The sequence below is a fragment of the Plectropomus leopardus genome, chromosome 6, assembly GCF_026936395.1.
Source record: "Plectropomus leopardus strain MGB_pleo_1.0 chromosome 6, ASM2693639v1, whole genome shotgun sequence".
Classification (NCBI taxonomy): Eukaryota; Metazoa; Chordata; class Actinopteri; order Perciformes; family Serranidae; genus Plectropomus; species Plectropomus leopardus.
The window spans coordinates 26217642-26236057 of NC_142181.1; the positions used below are offsets into that span (position 1 = coordinate 26217642).

General features: G+C 37.9%; 4 pseudogenes; all 4 read right to left on the reverse strand.

Annotated features, from left to right (window-relative positions):
- Positions 1 to 4186: 4186 nt before the first annotated feature.
- LOC148189407 (odorant receptor 131-2 pseudogene) lies at positions 4187 to 5116 on the reverse strand (annotated as a pseudogene).
- Positions 5117 to 7383: 2267 nt separating this feature from the next.
- LOC148189408 (odorant receptor 131-2 pseudogene) lies at positions 7384 to 8322 on the reverse strand (annotated as a pseudogene).
- A 4424-nt stretch (positions 8323 to 12746) lies between these two features.
- Positions 12747 to 13685, reverse strand: LOC148189409 (odorant receptor 131-2 pseudogene; annotated as a pseudogene).
- Positions 13686 to 17211: 3526 nt separating this feature from the next.
- On the reverse strand, positions 17212 to 18150 carry LOC148189410 (odorant receptor 131-2 pseudogene; annotated as a pseudogene).
- Positions 18151 to 18416: the final 266 nt, after the last annotated feature.

Genomic DNA, 18416 nt, shown 5'->3' on the forward strand with positions numbered 1-18416 from the left:
GAGGGCACTGAAGGAAGGATAGACATTTTGCTGAGGTCCACTGTTTGAAATGTGGTATATTTTGGAGTTGAACCATCCATCAGTATCAGCCACTCTCACCTCAGCTCAGCACTGACACTGCCACAGGCAGCACTGTGATTCTTATTATTATTTTGTTTTTCTAACTAGACTTTTTAATCTTTTGACTGAAAGTTGTGCACTTCGCAGGGCCCAGACCTGTTAGATGCCTGCGCTGATGGATGGTGTAAACTTTCAACCTGTCCCCAAACTGCATTTGAAATCATGGACTGGGTGGATGCAATGGGCCAGTCCAGAAGAAAAAACGCCAGGGCCAAGTTTTGTTCCCAGCCCAAGCCTGACCGTAGTTGTGGCTGTTTCTCAGCTGTCAGAGTAACTGGTGTGACCACAGTATACACAGCTGACAAAATGTAGAAGGTGAGACACAGCCATTTTTGCATAGTAAAATGAAAATAGTCAAAAATTTGCATAAAATTTGTCACAATCAAGATCAGACAATCAGACAAGAGAGTTATGGCAAATAACATGGAGCGCATGGTTGTGTAAAAGAAATCCTTCATAAAGAAGGTTATGATAAGCAAAAAATTGATGGAGAGGAAAAGTGCTATCAAAACCTGACCTAAAATGACCTGGTTATTAATCTTTCGCACTTAGGATCCACCACCAACCAATGAGTTGTTGGTAGCCGTATATTTCAATGTTGTGCATAAACACAGAGTTCTGAGAGAGAGGACTGCGCAGGAAGACTTTATATAAATGTCCTTTGAGCCAGCCTTTACCTGTAACTCAACCAGGTGTGTTTGTGGACAGAAGGTTGTCTAAAATGTAACTGCTGCGTGCCGCCCGGTTGTGTGCGTACATTACACACTTTGTTGTCGCCGTTGCTGCGGTTGCTGTCTTCCTCTCTCTCTCTCTCGCTCCCTCCGCCCTCTTTCCTGAGCACCTGTTGCCAATTCCTTCATTCAGGAGGGCAGGTAAGGGGGTCAGAGGGGGAGGCTCGCTCTCTGAGACGCTCCGCACAAGGAGGAGGCAGAACGGCAGCCTGGTTTGTGAGGGTTCTCTCTCTGGATTTTTGTTTCTTCTTCTCTTTTTCTTCGGCATGTCTAGATTGCCGGGTTTTGTTATTTTAGTTTGTTATGTTAGTTTGGGTTGGGGGTTTCTGGCGGTTCAGTTTTCTTTGTTTCTGTTCTTTTAGGGAGTTAGGTGAAAGAAACTGAGTCTGACGGCCCTTTGTGGGCTGGCTCAGCGGCTTTCCACCTTTTTGTTCCTTTTGACCGGAACCTCCATCCCTCTTGATTTGTTCTGGTGATTGTGTCACCAATTGTAAATTCTGTCCCCCAATAACCACAACAAGTAATTGTCAGACACTGGGTTTATTTTACAGGAAAGAGTCTTTTACAAATACCACATGGAATCTCTCTGAAGCTAAGTTAATCCACCGATAAAAAATTTGCAGCCAGGCAAGAGGAAGGGGTGAGCACACTGCTAATGGCGTAGTAGCTATCTCTACAGTAACGTATGGCGTGCAGAATATAACATGGAAATAAATTAGATTAAAAACAAGTAAGAGACAATAAAGCATGCTAATAAAATCTGCTCCAGAAACGCATAAGTCACCCGACCAGCGGGGATATGGCAGCACACTCACGCTGTCTGTGCGTTATTACTCCTCCCTTCATGCGCAGGTTTGAGGGCGTTGAACAAGCAACGGTGTAGACAGCTGCAGACTTCACGTCAAGGGAGAGACCAAACGGACGGTACGCCTCGGGGACTGCTTATCTCGTTATCCGGGGTGGTTTCACCATCCGTGTCCTCTCCGCGCCGATCTGCCGTCAAAAAAACAAGGGCCACTCTGCTTCCTTCTTCCGTTTTTATAGTCTGCCAGTTCCGCGTCAATTTACCTGCACAGGAGGAAAAACACAGCGCGCTCTCCTGGCGCAACATGCAGCTGCACACACACACCCTCAGTGTTCACACAGGGAGTCTGTTTACAGTTGAAATATGTCATGACCATCATTAACACAATAGTTCCATTTGTGACAATTGTTTGTTCATTTATTTCTTTTTCATTTTTCAGAGAGCCATCACAAAGTTACTTTACCAGTACTGAATAAAGTTTTGTCTTAATTCGGTATTCGACTGTCTGGTGTCCTTCATATGCTGCGGTCTTTGTTGAGCAGTTTTGTTAGTTTCGTTCTAGGCCGTAACAGTAACTAATGCCTGCCTCTGCCCCTGACTGTTGTTGAAATCCTGGAAATGTTTTTCTTAAAGGAAAATTCCTTGTTTTTCCTCAATCTGGCTCTTATTTTTAGTTGTTCTTGTGGTTTGGTACATTTGCGGTTTGTCACTCGTCATTTGTCCAACTGATAACAAAAACTATTGGATGAATTGCCATAAAATGTGTGACAAACCGTAGATTTTAGATTAAGACTGAAGATACATATCGATCTCCTCTCATTGTACAAAAATGAGGCCAAAATATTCTGGACAAGGCCACTAGGATTGATTTTGAAGCAAGACTCTGTGCAGTAGAAATCCAGAAGTGGAGTTACGGTATCAATTTGCTGCCCATACACCTTTCCGACCCAATCACGAGCAGCACCATTGATTGTTAGCACACCAAATGAGACACACAGCCGTCAGTCACGACCTCACACCCCCTATGGTAGCCTAAAATGGAAAGAAAATTTTAAATTAACCAAAGCATTTAAAGATTCACCAGCATGATGACAAATACTTCAAATGACAGATACCATCTTTGTGAATAAGGTATTTGACGTTTACCTTGATGTTTTAGTTTGACCAATGTCCCATTCACTATCATGGAAGGGGAGAGGTTTATAACCTTAGGTGCAGCCACCAACTGGGGACTATCGAGATGTTATGGATTCACTTTTAGGGAGCTGTCATGTTGTCCACCTCTATATGCAGTGATTTATACAAACATTCATGTTCCCTCGGGGTGATTTGTTCCTGTTTTGATGGCCTAGTGACTTTTCATGAAGTGCCAACAACAGTTCAAAATCTCAGCTGGCCCAGTCTGTTCTGATTCCTGACTGAATATTTTCCTCAGCTGTACTTTGTGTTTAGTTTTAATTTGGAAAACATTTGAAGATAGACCAAAATAAAAACAATACACACCAGTGGCTTGTGTTTTTAATTTTGGCTGAGACGAGGGACATACAACATTAAAGGGTTGTAATTCATATCTAATTTATTTAAAAAGGTTACAACTCAGTCACCCCCTCCTCTGATAAGTTAAGTTCAGTCCCAAAACACAAAAACAATGTCCTGCCTCAGTGGGTCTCCTACATAGTTGTTAAATCTTTCATGATATACAAGGAAATTAATATAAAGATTTAAATAATTGCTGCTTGTGAGTTAAAAAATATTCAGTGGTTCTACAGGGATGTGGCAAGTGCAGAAAACACTAAAACATCTTCTTAATACTGATTATTTGATGAATGTTGTTATCTGCTGTTGATGTGCATATAAGTGTATTTTCCTCTGCACATCTATACATGGAATCATTTGTATTTTTCCTGCAATTAGGTTCAATAGTTTTTACTTGTCTTCATGGATTTAGAACAAAGATTATTTTCTTGTATCCTTTTTTTCATATTATGAATTTGTTTTCAAAGCTTATATTGTTTCTTAAGATTATTATGTTGATTTGTATCAGCTGGTGATCAATCACTGGCAGGTTTCTGGTCTTTGTTTGATAAGGGTCACACTCAACATGACACAATAACGCTGAAGAAAGCCTAGGGCTGAAAAGTGTCCATTTCTGTCTGCTGCTGTGCATTAATAAACAGTATTAAACACTTATAGCTGAGTGCTGACAACTTCCTTTCACAATTGTGACTTTCGGGTCGGCACTGAAAACATTTTAAAGGATTTTTGAGTGAGCATGCCACTTCTTTTTTTTGAGGGCATTTCCATACCAGGTGGATATAATCTGCACGATGGATCATAAAGTTTGCCCAAGAGATGTAGATTATGTGGATTTAGTATCACTTGTAAATACAATGTACATATAGTCATTGACCAATAAAAGTGTTTAAATTAGAATTTATAGAGACAATACCACATTTTTAATCATTAATTGACATTTTACAATAAAAGGAAAACATTATTAATTTCTGTAGCAAATTTGGGCCCTAATTTGTCAAATGAAAAGAACTTTCTCGACAAGGCCACAGAAAACATAGTACTTCAGTGCAAGAAAAAACTTTTCATCCCTTAAGCCATAAATTAGAGGACTCAGACATCTTGGAGTAAGGTAAAATATAATGTAATTAAAGTACCTAACATTAATATATAACCTAAAATCAATCTGAAGTACAGCAGCTTCTATGAATGGGCACCACAGCTGGATGAGACAGAGCAGCAGCTGGAAAGCATGAAGAATTACTGTTCTGAGCCCTTTCCATGTTGACCTTTTGTTTTCTCCTGATGCAGCTTTGGCCACTTTCATTATCTTAATATAGGAGAATACAATAGTGATACACATAATTAAGAAGTAAAACTGATATATCGCTGACCAGATATGACCCTGCCAACTGTAGAAAATGAATATCTCAGCTGAACATACTCTGTATTGTCTGTAGAAGCTGAGAGGAGCTGATGCAAAGAAGATTAAGACATTAACAAAACAGGGTACAGAGCTGAGGCCGTGAATGATGAAGATACAGTGCATAGTGCTGCGTGTGGAGCACAGCTCTCCGTGGCGCAGGGGCATGCATATGGCCACATAGCGCTCCAGGGTCATTGCTATCAGAGTAAGTGGTGTGACGACAGTGTACACAAATGACAAAATGCAGAAAATGAGACATAACCATATTTGCATGGTCAACTGAAGAATGTCAAAGATGGTCAAGATATTTGATAGAATCAAGATCAGACAATCAGACAGTAATGTAGTCGCAAATAAGATGTAGCGCATGTTTGTGTAGAAAAATTCCTTCATAAAAAAGGTTGTGAGCAGCAAAAAGTTGATGCATAGGAAAACTGACACTAGTACCTGTACCACAATGACCCGATCATTGATCTTTTGCATTACAGATTCACCACCAACCGAGGAGTTGTTGTTAGCCATATATCTCTCTGCTGTTTAATTCTGATATGGTGCTGGTAATACAGGAAAATACGTTCCATATGAAGGACCTCCCAGCTGCAACTGGTAGAATTTGCATAGACCAAAACAAAAACAATACGCCAGTAACATATGACATATATGTACAATTCATTTCACAGAAACATATCAGCAGGCCAAAGCTAAAAAGATCTTAAGGTATACCAAACCATCCCTGTAGTAACATGGACTTGTGACCCAAAGCTCCACAGACGAAGGTCTTCTGCTGAGTCCTGAGAGGACTGTGCATGAAGACTTTATACAGTATGTCCTTTGAGCCAGCCTTAGCCTATAATCATACAGCTGTGTTTGTGAGGGTTGTCTTAAATGTTACTGTTAACCTCTCCCCTTTCTCGATGCTGAATTCCTGCAAATGTTGCTCTTAAGAAGTATTTCAGTGCTGAAAAGATGGTCTTTTCATTAAACTAGGCTGTCTATGCAGTAGAAAGATACTAATACTTTTGAAACTGGTGCTACACGAACAGAGAAAACAGGAAAAAGTCCTGTGGCCTTCACTTTTGTTCACGGGGTAGAAATCCTGCAACTACCAGAATGCAATGTGCCTCAACAAACCAATACAAACTCTGCTGTCAGCTTGCAAAAGGTGAACTCATCCGTTTAACACCGTGGTGGCCACCTCGTCACGTTTTTTAGTACCCTGCTTTCTTGGAACTATGTGAAAGTACAGGATGGATAATAAAGAAATCTGGGTCAGTCAGACAGCCATTTATGTTTCTTAAGAATTACTGTTTGTATGAAGATAAAAGTCTGCTATTAATTCTTCGGAATTGGGATTGAATTATAATCCCGGTTTGGCTTAATTTTTGATAAAATCATGACTTTTTTTTCTCTTCCAGATTCACTCTTAAACCAACAAGATATGCATTTTTATTTGTTGTGTTCATCCATGATATTTTTGTGAGAGTGTATGCATGTATTTGTGTGAACTTCAGGAAGAATAGCTAATGCTTGTGCATTAAAAAAGTTGGTTTTGAAAAACTAAACACCATATAATATAGATTTAAGGAAAATATATCATTAGATAACAACCTGTTATAAATTTAAAAATGATTACATCTAACTTTCTATCATTAATTATGACTTTTGAACTTTACTATTCTCTTGAGTTATTGAAAATGTTTGGCATCCTCTGGTATCCTCCATCAGATGCCCCAATGACACAGTGCAGTAACTTAAAAATGCAAGTGAAGTTTGGAGATGTAGTTAAATCTGTATATGGAAAAAAGAAATGTTTTTTTTTCAGCAGGTACCTTGAAAAGGTTGAGCTAGCAAGGACGTTTTGTGTTCATATCTGTGGTACTAATTTAGTTTGGAATACCCCACAATTTTTAGATAATATGAGCTCAAGTTGGCCAGCGGACTCAGCAAAGTCCAGAAAACGTCTCTGTTGCTAGGTTGAAATGAAGGTTCGACCCACTTGCCGGAGTAAAAACTAGGTTTCATTACATATCGAATTCTACTGACATGACACCAGTTGCTACTCAGACCACATTTATTTTCATGGAAACAGAGACAACACATGCAAAAAACATTTTATTTTGAAAGGAAGTATCCCTCAACATGAATACATTTTGATTCTATGTTTTATTTACAACAATGAGGCCAAAGTATTCCAGATATGAGTGCTGTCACTTGCGTTTTGGGAGCCAGAGTCTGTGAAGTAGCAATTGAGAACTGAGTCCCAACCAAAAAAAATCACATTTAAGTCGGTGGTCTGCTGTTACTGAATAAAGGAGAAAATCTTTGAATCTAGTAACTACAGTAGCAATAAAACACCTGCTCGATTCTGTGAATATTGCCACCTTTAAGGGTCAGTGTGTTGTTCATGTTTAGAGGGACATGGGACAATTCATGTTATAAACTGACTTTTAGTGCCACAAGAGTTGTGTATAATCAACATGGCATACATGGAAACAATGAATTTAAAAAATCCAGTCATCTCAAACAAACAAATGTGCAAAGAGCATAAAAGAGAGAGATTATCCAGTTCAGCTGGGGCTTAAATTGTTAACACCACCATAGGTTTTTTTGGCAACCAACTTTTAATTGAACCATAAACAAGAAACTTTAAGTAAATTCAGATAAAAGAAACGATGCACTACATTTTAAAATTGGGTAAAGGGGATAGGATAGGTGATTTACCGAGACAGGAAATACAGTGTGTGTGAGTGTGTGTGTGTGTGTGTGTGTGTGAGACACACATTTGGGCCCTAATCGGTCAAATGAAAAGAATTGTTCTTGACAAAGCCACAGAAAACATAGTACTTCAGTGCCAGAAAAAACTTTTCATCCCTGAGGCCATAAATAAGAGGACTAAGGCATCTTGGAGTAAGGTAAAATATAATGAAATTAAAGTACCTGACATTAATATATAACCTAAAATCAATCTGAAGTACAACAGCTTCTATGAATGGGCACCACAGCTGGATGAGACAGAGCAGCAGCTGGAAAGCATGAAGAATTACTGTTCTGAGCCCTTTCCATGTTGACTTTTTATTTTCTCCTGATGCAGCTTTGGCCACTTTCATTATCTTAATATAGGAGAATACAATAATAATACACATAATCAAGAAGTAAAACTGATAAATTGCTGACCAGATATGACCCTGCCAACTGTACAAAATGAATATCTCAACTGAACATACTCTGTATTGTGTGTAGAAGCTGAGAGGAGCTGATGCAAAGAAGATAAGGACAATAACAAAACAGGGTACAGAGCTGAGGCCGTGAATGATGAAGATACAGTGCATAGTGCTGCGTGTGGAGCACAGCTCTCCGTGGCGCAGGGGCATGCATATGGCCACATAGCGCTCCAGGGTCATTGCTGTCAGAGTAAGTGGTGTGACGACAGTGTACACCGCTGACAAAATGCAGAAAATGAGACATAACCATAATTGCATGGTCCACTGAAAAGTGTCATAGATAGCCAAGAAATTTGATAGAATCAAGATCAGACAATCAGACAGTAATGTAGTAGCAAATAAGATGTAGCGCATGGTTTTGTAGAAGAAATCCTTCATAAAAAAGGTTGTGAGCAGCAAAAAATTGATGCATAGGAAAACATACACCAAAACCTGTATTAAAATGATCAAATCACTGTTACGTTGTGTCACAGATTCACCACCAACTAATGAGTTGTTGTTAGCCATATATTTCTCTGGTTTTGAATTGAGATACCCAAATTTTCAGAGTTGATTCGGTCAAGTAGGTTTGATATGAAGAACCTCACAGCTGCAATTGGTAGAATTTGCACAGACCCAAACAACAACAGTACACACCAGCAGCATATGTACGATGAATATAACAGAACGATATCAACAGGTCAAAGGACAGAAGATCTATAAATTCACCATGGCATAGTGACACACAGCTACACAGACAGTGGTCTTCTGCTGAAAGAGGACTGTGTGAGGACCTTTTATGGGCAACTATAACACAAGAGGAAAACCAAATGACATCAGCAAACAGTGTCGTCATCAACTGTAAACATCATTGCTTTTGTAACTATGATTATACACATTATATTCTGTACAAATTCTTAATGTCCTCAGGCTTCTCCAAATAAGTTTACCCACAAAATGAGGCTAGACAGCACAAAGAAACACGCTAACTGCACAGGCTTCTGAGTAAGAGGCTTAGCTCATTCTGTTAGACCCAAAAACTCTTAAAGACCAGTACTTGTCAGGATGGTCCAATTCCTTCGTACACCCATTTTTTTCCAGCACCGTTAGTGATGCATTCACGGACCTCACCACTGGTTCAGCCCTCTTCTCTTTATGGTCCTCACACACTTCAGGCCCCTGACATGGGGGGAGGCATGTGTTGGTGAGGACAAACAACATCACCACAGTGGCCTCCATTAACAGGTAGGGTGGAGTTTGGTCTGCTGCCCTGTTGATGATGGTGAAAAGCCTTTGGCCTCCACAGTCCAGCACTGCAGAACAGAATTTTTGGCCTCATTTTGAGGGCCATACCCCTACCAGATGAGTGGGGGCTTCACCTTAAGCATCACTGCCTGATGTAGATATGCAGAAATGGCTCTAAAGGTGGTGGCCTAGCCCTTGACCATCCTCCAGTGGTGGGGGTCTCTGTCTGGTACAACAGACATGTTGCCCACTCTAGATTAACCTCTCCAGGCCTTGCTTCTGAGACAAACAGGCTGAAGAGGGCTGGATTGTCTGTGCAGGTTGCGTAGACTATCCTGGCAGCAAAAGCAGGAGTGAGTTTAAAATTGCAGATATTTCCTTCAAACAAATATTATAAACCCATCTGTGTTCGTCTATCTGAAATCACTTTTTTGTTTTTCTAAAATTAATAATGTTTCTTCAGGGATTGCAATTTGTGACAGTCAAGGCTCCATGTCCCAAGAGCTTGATGGACCTTCACAAAGTAGAGGGGCTTATTGGTAAATGGTAAATAGACTGTACTTGTACAGCGCTTTTCTAGTCTTATTGACCACTCAATGTGCCTTAACACTACATTGTCACATTCTCCCATTCACACACATACACACACTGGTGGCCGAGGCTACCGTACAAGGTGGCACCTGCTACTCAGTAATCATCCACACGAGCAATTTCGGGTTCAGTATCTTGCCCAAGGATACTTTGACATGTTGCCTGGAGAAGTCGGGGACTGAACCATTGACCTTCCGATTAGAGGACAACCCGCTCTATCTCTGAGCCACAGCCGCCAATTATGGGTCCATTATGACAACATCTTAGACAAATGTCTTTAACCAAAGAGGAGTCATTTGGTCAGATACTGAATTTTTTCACTAATGTTATTGTAATTGTAATTGTAACTAATCTTATGTTATTGCATAGATCTGTGGATGAAGACGTATAAAGCAACCATATGTCACCCCAAAAATACACAAAATACCTTTTATTAAAATCCTTCTTTACCACATGTATTACACGACTCTGTAAACTGCAACATGACTGGTTGGTGGAGGCAAACAACCACAAGATGGTAATTCTAGTTTAATACAACACATTGGTCTTTAAATCATGCTCTCAAATCATTAGGTCAAGGATACACGTTTTGAGTTCAAGTAGAGTTTAAGAGGACAATAAATAAAAGTGGTTGTAAAAAGCTCAAAGTTAAGCTGAATTAATCTAAACCACCCATTCGAGCATGAAAGCAAAAGTCAGTGCACCTGAAGTGCTAATTTGACAATACTTTGCACAACTGCACAATACTTTTTACCTATGAGACAGTTTGTTCTGCAATCAAGTTTCAGATTGTTGTTGTTGTCTGGTCTGTGCACTTAGTTACTAGCACTTAGTAATTAGCAGCAGCTAACACTGAAGTATCATGGGGAATACGACACGATTTTTTTTTCTTCATGTGGATTTAGACTCCAAATAGAGCGGTGATACTAATGAGCCAATCTTCAGTATTCTCTTATGGCAAATAAATTCTTGTGAAAGTCATTAAGGGTTCATTGGTTTATTAATTATTTAAACTATCCTTTGTTGATTTTAGCTCTAAGTGAAAATGGATGACTTAACCTTTGAAAACCTTTGATTTTTCTTGCAGTTTATATAAGAATCCATTGTTTTTCCTAAAAAAAATGATCAAGATGTTTGTAAGCAAGATATTTGTCACAATCAAGATCAGACAAGTAGACAGGAGAGTTATAGCAAATTAGATGTAGTGCATGGTTCTGTAGAAAAAATCCCTTCATAAGAAAGGTTGTGATCAGCAAAAAGTTTGTGCAAAGGAAAACTGACACCAAGACCTGTAATACAATGACCCAATAATGAATTAATCTTTTGCATTCCACATTTACCACCATCTGCTGAGATGCTGTCAGACATACATCTCTCTGATTTTTCATTTGGACACCTAACTTTACTGTGGTGAGTTCGTCAAATAAGTTCGATATATTCAGGACCTCACAGCTGCAACTGGTAGAATTTGGAAAGATCAAAATAAAAACAATACACACCAGTGGATGCGATTTTAGTTTTGGCTCAGATGAAGGACATACAACATTCAAGGGTTGTATTAGATATATAATTTACATTAAAAGGTCACATCTTAGCCACCTAAAAAAATCAGTAGGCTTATCAGTTTAGTTGTACATTATATTTGAATGTTTGCTTCTCTTAATCTTTGACAATCGCTGATCGAGGCAGCAGTAGAGCAGCAACTTTGCGGTTCAGTAAGGACTGTGTAAAGACAAGGTAAAGCAGTGTAAATATTATTCTAAATATAGCATAAAATTAAGTGGATATTGACTTTTTTTGATTGCTCAGGCTAATCACTAAAGATAGAGTTTGCTCAGCGCCATTTGATTAGATGTAGCAACACTTTACACTTAGATGTAAGTGTTGCATCAGTTTTTTAAACCAAAGTTATTAAAAAATCAGTTATGATTGTGATTTGGTCTTTATCATAGACTGTATCAATAATAAAGGTTCATATAGCAGCAAGCTGAAAATGGGCATGTCATCAGCTGCTGTGGCAGAGTCGAACATGCTTTTGTCAATGAAACCAATTTTTTGACTCTTCAGTGCTTGTATACTGGGACATGGACAGCTGTCCAATTAAATTGCCAATATGAGTGAAGTTCGATATAAAGGACTTCACAGCTGCAACTGGTAGAATTTGGATAGACCAAAATAAAAACAATACTCACCAGTGGCTTGTGATTTTAGTGTTGGCTCAGATGAAGGACATACAACATTAAAGGGTTGTATTTGATATTTAATTTACATTAAAAGGTCACATCTCAGTCACCCCTCCTCTGATAAGTTAAGTTCAGTCCCACAACACAAAAATAATGTCCTGCTGTAGATGGGAAAATATTTCTAGCTACCTAAAAAAAATCAATAGACTTATTAGCTTAATTGTACATTATATTTGAATGTTTGCTTCTCTTTATCTTTGACAATCTCTGATCAAGGAAGCAGTAGAGCAGCAACTTTGCTGTTCAGTAAGGACTGTGTAAAGACAAGGTAAAGCAGTATAAATATTCTAAATATTGCATGAAATTAAAAGGATATTGACTTTTTTTGATTGCTCAAACTAATCACTAAAGGTAGAGTTTGCTCAGTGCCGTTTGACTAGATGTAGCCTAAGTGTTGCATCAGTTTTCTAAACCAAAATTATTAAAAAATTATGTTTATGATTGTGATTTGGTCTTTATCATAGACTGTATCAATAATAAAGGCTCATATAGCAGCGAGCTGAAAAGGGGCATGTCATCAGCTGCTGTGGCAGAGTTGAACATACTTTTGTCAATGAAACCAATTTTTTGACTCTTCAGTGCTTGTATACTGGGACACGGACAGCCATCCCATTAAATTGCCAACTAAATTATGCATGTAGCATATTGACTGTCTTTTTGGATACAACCACTTGAAGTCTCTCCCTTATCTCAAACAACCAGAGAAGCAAGAATCAAGAAAAGAGAGTATCACTTATACAATATAAATACAGTCATGGACCAATAAAAGTGATTTTAGTTAGAATTTATGGAAACAGTAACACAATTTTAATTATTAATTGACATTTTATGCTAAAAAGAATACATTATTAATTTCTGTAGCAAATTTGGGCCCTAATTTGTCAAATGAAAAGAATTGCTCTTGACAAAGCCACAGAAAACATAGTACTTCAGTGCAAGAAAAAACTTTTCATCCCTGAGGCCATAAATAAGAGGACTCAGACATCTTGGAGTAAGGTAAAATATAATGTAATTAAAGTACCTGACATAAATATATAACCTAAAATCAATCTGAAGTACAGCAGCATCTATGAATGGGCACCACAGCTGGATGAGACAGAGCAGCAGCTGGAAAGCATGAAGAATTACTGTTCTGAGCCCTTTCCATGTTGACTTTTTATTTTCTCCTGATGCAGCTTTGGCCACTTTCATTATCTTAATATAGGAGAATACAATAGTAATACACATAATCAAGAAGTAAAGCTGTTTCATAGCTGACATCAGATAAATCAGCCAAGTCTGCGAGATGAAAAGCAGAGCTGAACATATTCTGTGTTGTGTGTAAAAGCGGAGAGGAGCTGATGCAAAGAAGATTAAGAGTACAATAAAAACAGGTACAGAGCTGAGGCCGTGAATGATGAGGATACAGTGCATAGTGCTGCGTGTGGAGCACAGCTCTCTGTGGCGCAGGGGCATGCATATGGCCACATAACGCTCCAGGGTCATTGCTGTCAGAGTAACTGGTGTGACCACAGTGTACACAGCTAACAAAATGTAGAATATGAGACAATGCCATATTTGCATGGTTAAATGAAAATAGTCATAAATTAGCAAGATATTTGTCACAATCAAGATTAGACAATCAGACAGGAGTGTTACAGCAAATAAGATGTAGCGCATGGTCATGTAGAAAAATTCCTTCATAAAAAAGGTTATGATCAGCAAAAAGTTGATGCAGAGGAAAAGTGCTATCAAAACCTGAACTAACATGACCCGATAATCAATCTTTTTCATTATGGATTCAGCACTATCTAATGAGTTGTTGTTAGCCATATATTTCTCTTTTTTCTGAAAAAATTCTGATATCATATTTTTCTGTGGTGATTTGGTCAAATAAGTTCAATATGAAGGACATCCCAGCTGCAACTGGTAAAATTTGCATAGACCAAAATCAAAACAATACACACCAGCAGCATCTGACATACATGTAAAATGAATTTAACAGAAACATTACAACATGTCAAATTTAAAAAGATCTTTAAGTTTACCAAACCATCCCTGCAGTAATGTGACATGTTGGTATGCAGCTCCACAGATGAAGGTCTTCTTCTGAGTTCTGAGAGAGAGGACTGTGCAGGAAGACTTTATATATATGTCCTTTGAACCAGCCTTTACCTATAATTCATCCAGGTGTGTTTGTGGACAGAAGGTTGTCTAAAATGTAACTAATGCCTGCCTCTGCCCCTGACTGTTGTTGAAATCCTGCAAATGTTTTTCTTAAAGAAAAATTCCTTGTTTTTCCCCAATCTGGCTCTTATTTTTAGTTGTTCTTGCGGTTTGGTACATTTGCGGTTTGTCACTCGTCATTTGTCCAACTAATATCAAAAACCATTGGATGAATTGCCATAAAATGTGTGACAAACCGTAGATTTTAGATTAAGACTGACGATGCATATCGATCTCCTCTCATTGTACAAAAATGAGGCCAAAATATTCTGGACAAGGCCACTAGGATTGATTTTGAAGCAAGACTCTGTGCAGTAGAAATCCAGAAGTGGAGTTATGGTATCAGTTTGCTGCCCATACACCTTTCCGACCCAATCACGAGCAGCACCATTGATTGTTTGCACACCAAATGAGACACACAGCCGTCAGTCACGACCTCACACCCCCTTTGATAGCCTAAAATGAAAAGAAAAATTTTAAATTAACCAAAGCATTTGAAGATTCACCAGCATGATGAGAAATATAAAATTTAGTTCAGTATGAAGCCACATCTCTGCTGAATGCTCTTCATAACCATCTGCTGCAAACCTTTCCTTTGTTAGGCCTTTGAAAGCATTGTCTGGAGGTATTCGGCCATAGAACAACACCTGGACAGTATTTTGTGTTTATTTATAAAGCCTCATTACTTTATAATAGAAAAATATTTTTTGTAACTTGTTGTGCATCTGACTTATTGTATTTTTTATAGTTTCACTTCTTTTCATATTGTATATGAGGGTGCGCCCAGTAAAGTGCCAGGGGCTTGGACACTATGTCCTGACTCCTGTATTCATAACATGGTTAACTGAAAATAGTCTTAAATTAGCAAGATATTTGTCACAATCAAGATCAGACAATCAGACAGGAGTGTTAGAGCAAATTAGATGTCGTGCATGGTTCTGTAGAAAAACGTGCAAAAGTTTGTGCAAAGGAAAACTGACATCAATACCTGTACTACAATAACCCAATAATTAATCTTTCACATTACACATTTACCACCATCTAATGAGATGTTGTCAGCCATATATCTCTCTGGTTTAATTTGGACACCCAACTTTTCTGTGGTGAGTCTGTCAAATAAGTTTATTGTCAAGGACCTCACAGCTGCAACTAATAGAATTTGGAAAGACCAAAATAAAAACAATACACACCAGTGGCTTGTGTTTTTAATTTTGGCTTAGGTAAAGGAACATACAACATTAAAGGGTTGTATTTTATAATTTATTTATATAAAAAGGTCACATCTCAGTCACCCCTCCTCTGATAAATAAAGTTTAGTCCCACAACACAAAAACAATGTCCTGCTGTAGATGGGAAAACATTTCTAGCTACCTAAAAAAAATCAATAGACTTATTAGCTTAATTGTACATTATATTTGAATGTTTGCTTCTCTTTATCTTTGACAATCTCTGATCGAGGCAGCAGTAGAGCAGCAACTTTGCTGTTCAGTAAGGACTCTGTAAAGACAAGGTAAAGCAGTGTAAATATTCTAAATATTGCATAAAATTAAAAGGATATTGACTTTTTTTGATTGCTCAAACTAATCACTAAAGGTAGAGTTTGCTCAGTGCCGTTTGAATAGATGTAGCCTAAGTGTTGCAACAGTTTTCTAAACCAAAATTATTAAAAAAATATGTTTATGATTGTGATTTGGTCTTTATCATAGACTGTATCAATAATAAAGGTTCATATAGCAGCGAGCTGAAAAGGGGCATGTCATCAGCTGCTGTGGCAGAGTTGAACATACTTTTGTCAATGAAACCAATTTTTTGACTCTTCAGTGCTTGTATACTGGGACACGGACAGCCGTCCAATTAAATTGCCAACTAAATTGTGCATGTAAGCATATTGACTGTCTTTTTGGATACAACCACTTGAAGTCTCTCCCTTATCTCAAACAACCAGAGAAGCAAGAATCAAGAAAAGAGAGTATCCAGCCAATAAAAAACATCATACTTTTTGTGCAATAAACAGTTATTAACATATAAAAAATTAACGTTATATTGAACCAAATACAACACTGAGAATGATGAAGTTACAACTGATAATTTTTTTAATTTTAAAAATGTGAAAACAGGAGTAACAATGCATCAACAGCCACAAACAGACTTAAAGATGGCACTTGCATTTATAAAAAGAAATCTTCAGCACTTACTGAAAAGTTTTTAATTCTGTTTTTTAATGCACAGCAGCAGATACATGCATTTTTCTTAAACCATTCTTATGGAAATCAGTGGGTCTCCTACATAGTTGTTATATTTTTTATGATATACAAGGAATTTAATATAAAGATTTAAATAATTGCTGCTTGTGAGTTAAAAAATATTCAGTGGTTCTACAGGGATGTGGCAAGTGCAGAAAACACTAAAACATCTTCTTAATACTGATTATTTGATTAATGTTGTTATCTGCTGTTCATGTGCATATAAGTGTATTTTCCTCTGCACATCTATACATGGAATCATTTGTATTTTTCCTGCAATTAGGTTCAATAGTTTTTACTTGTCTTCATGGATTTAGCACAAAGATTATTTTCTTGTATCATTTTTTCATATTATGAATTTGTTTTCAAAGCTTATATTGTTTCTTAAGATTATTATGTTGATTTGTATCAGCTGGTGATCAATCACTGGCAGGTTTCTGGTCTTTGTTTGATAAGGGTCACACTCAACATGACACAATAACGCTGAAGAAAGCCTAGGGCTGAAAAGTGTCCATTTCTGTCTGCTGCTGTGCATTAATAAACAGTATTAAACACTTATAGCTGAGTGCTGACGACTTCCTTTCACAATTGTGACTTTCGGGTCGGCACTGAAAACATTTTAAAGGATTTTTGAGTAAGCATGCCACTTCTTTTGTTTGAGGGCATTTCCATACCAGGTGGATATAATCTGCACGATGGATCATAAAGTTTGCCCAAGAGATGTAGATTATGTGGATTTAGTATCACTTGTAAATACAATGTACATATAGTCATTGACCAATAAAAGTGTTTTTAATTAGAATTTATAGAGAAATACCACATTCTTAATCATTAATTGACATTTTACAATAAAAGGAAAACATTATTAATTTCTGTAGCAAATTTGGGCCCTAATTTGTCAGATGAAAATAACTGTTCTCAACAAGGCCACAGAAAACATAGTACTTCAGTGCAAGAAAAAACTTTTCATCCCTGAGGCCATAAATAAGAGGACTCAGACATCTTGGAGTAAGGTAAAATATAATGTAATTAAAGTACCTAACATTAATATATAACCTAAAATCAATCTGAAGTACAGCAGCTTCTATGAATGGGCACCACAGTTGGATGAGACAGAGCAGCAGCTGGAAAGCATGAAGAATTACTGTTCTGAGCCCTTTCCATGTTGACTTTTTATTTTCTCCTGATGCAGCTTTGGCCACTTTCATTATCTTAATATAGGAGAATACAATAGTGATACACATAATTAAGAAGTAAAACTGATATATCGCTGACCAGATATGACCCTGCCAACTGTAGAAAATGATTATCTCAGCTGAACATACTCTGTATTGTCTGTAGAAGCTGAGAGGAGCTGATGCAAAGAAGATTAAGACATTAACAAAACAGGGTACAGAGCTGAGGCCGTGAATGATGAAGATACAGTGCATAGTGCTGCGTGTGGAGCACAGCTCTCCGTGGCGCAGGGGCATGCATATGGCCACATAGCGCTCCAGGGTCATTGCTGTCAGAGTAAGTGGTGTGACGACAGTGTACACAAATAACAAAATGCAGAAAATGAGACATAACAATATTTGCATGGTCCACTGAAAAGTGTCAAAGATGGTCAAGATATTTGATAGAATCAAGATCAGACAATCAGACAGTAATGTAGTAGCAAATAAGATGTAGCGGGTGGTTGTGTAGAACATTTTCTTCATAGAAAAGGTTGTGAGCAGCAAAAAGTTGATGCATAGGAAAACTGACACTAGTACCTGTACCACAATGGCCCGATCATTGATCTTTTGCATTACAGATTCACCGGCAACCGAGGAGTTGTTGTTAGCCATATATCTCTCTGCTGTTTAATTCTGATATGGTGCTGGTAATACAGGAAAATACGTTCGATATGAAGGATCTCACAGCTGCAACTGGTAGAATTTACATAGACCAAAACAAAAACAATACGCCAGTAACATATGACATATATGTACAATTCATTTCACAGAAACATATCAGCAGGCCAAAGCTAAAAAGATCTTAAGGTATACCAAACCATCCCTGTAGTAACATGGACTTGTGACCCAAAGCTCCACAGACGAAGGTCTTCTGCTGA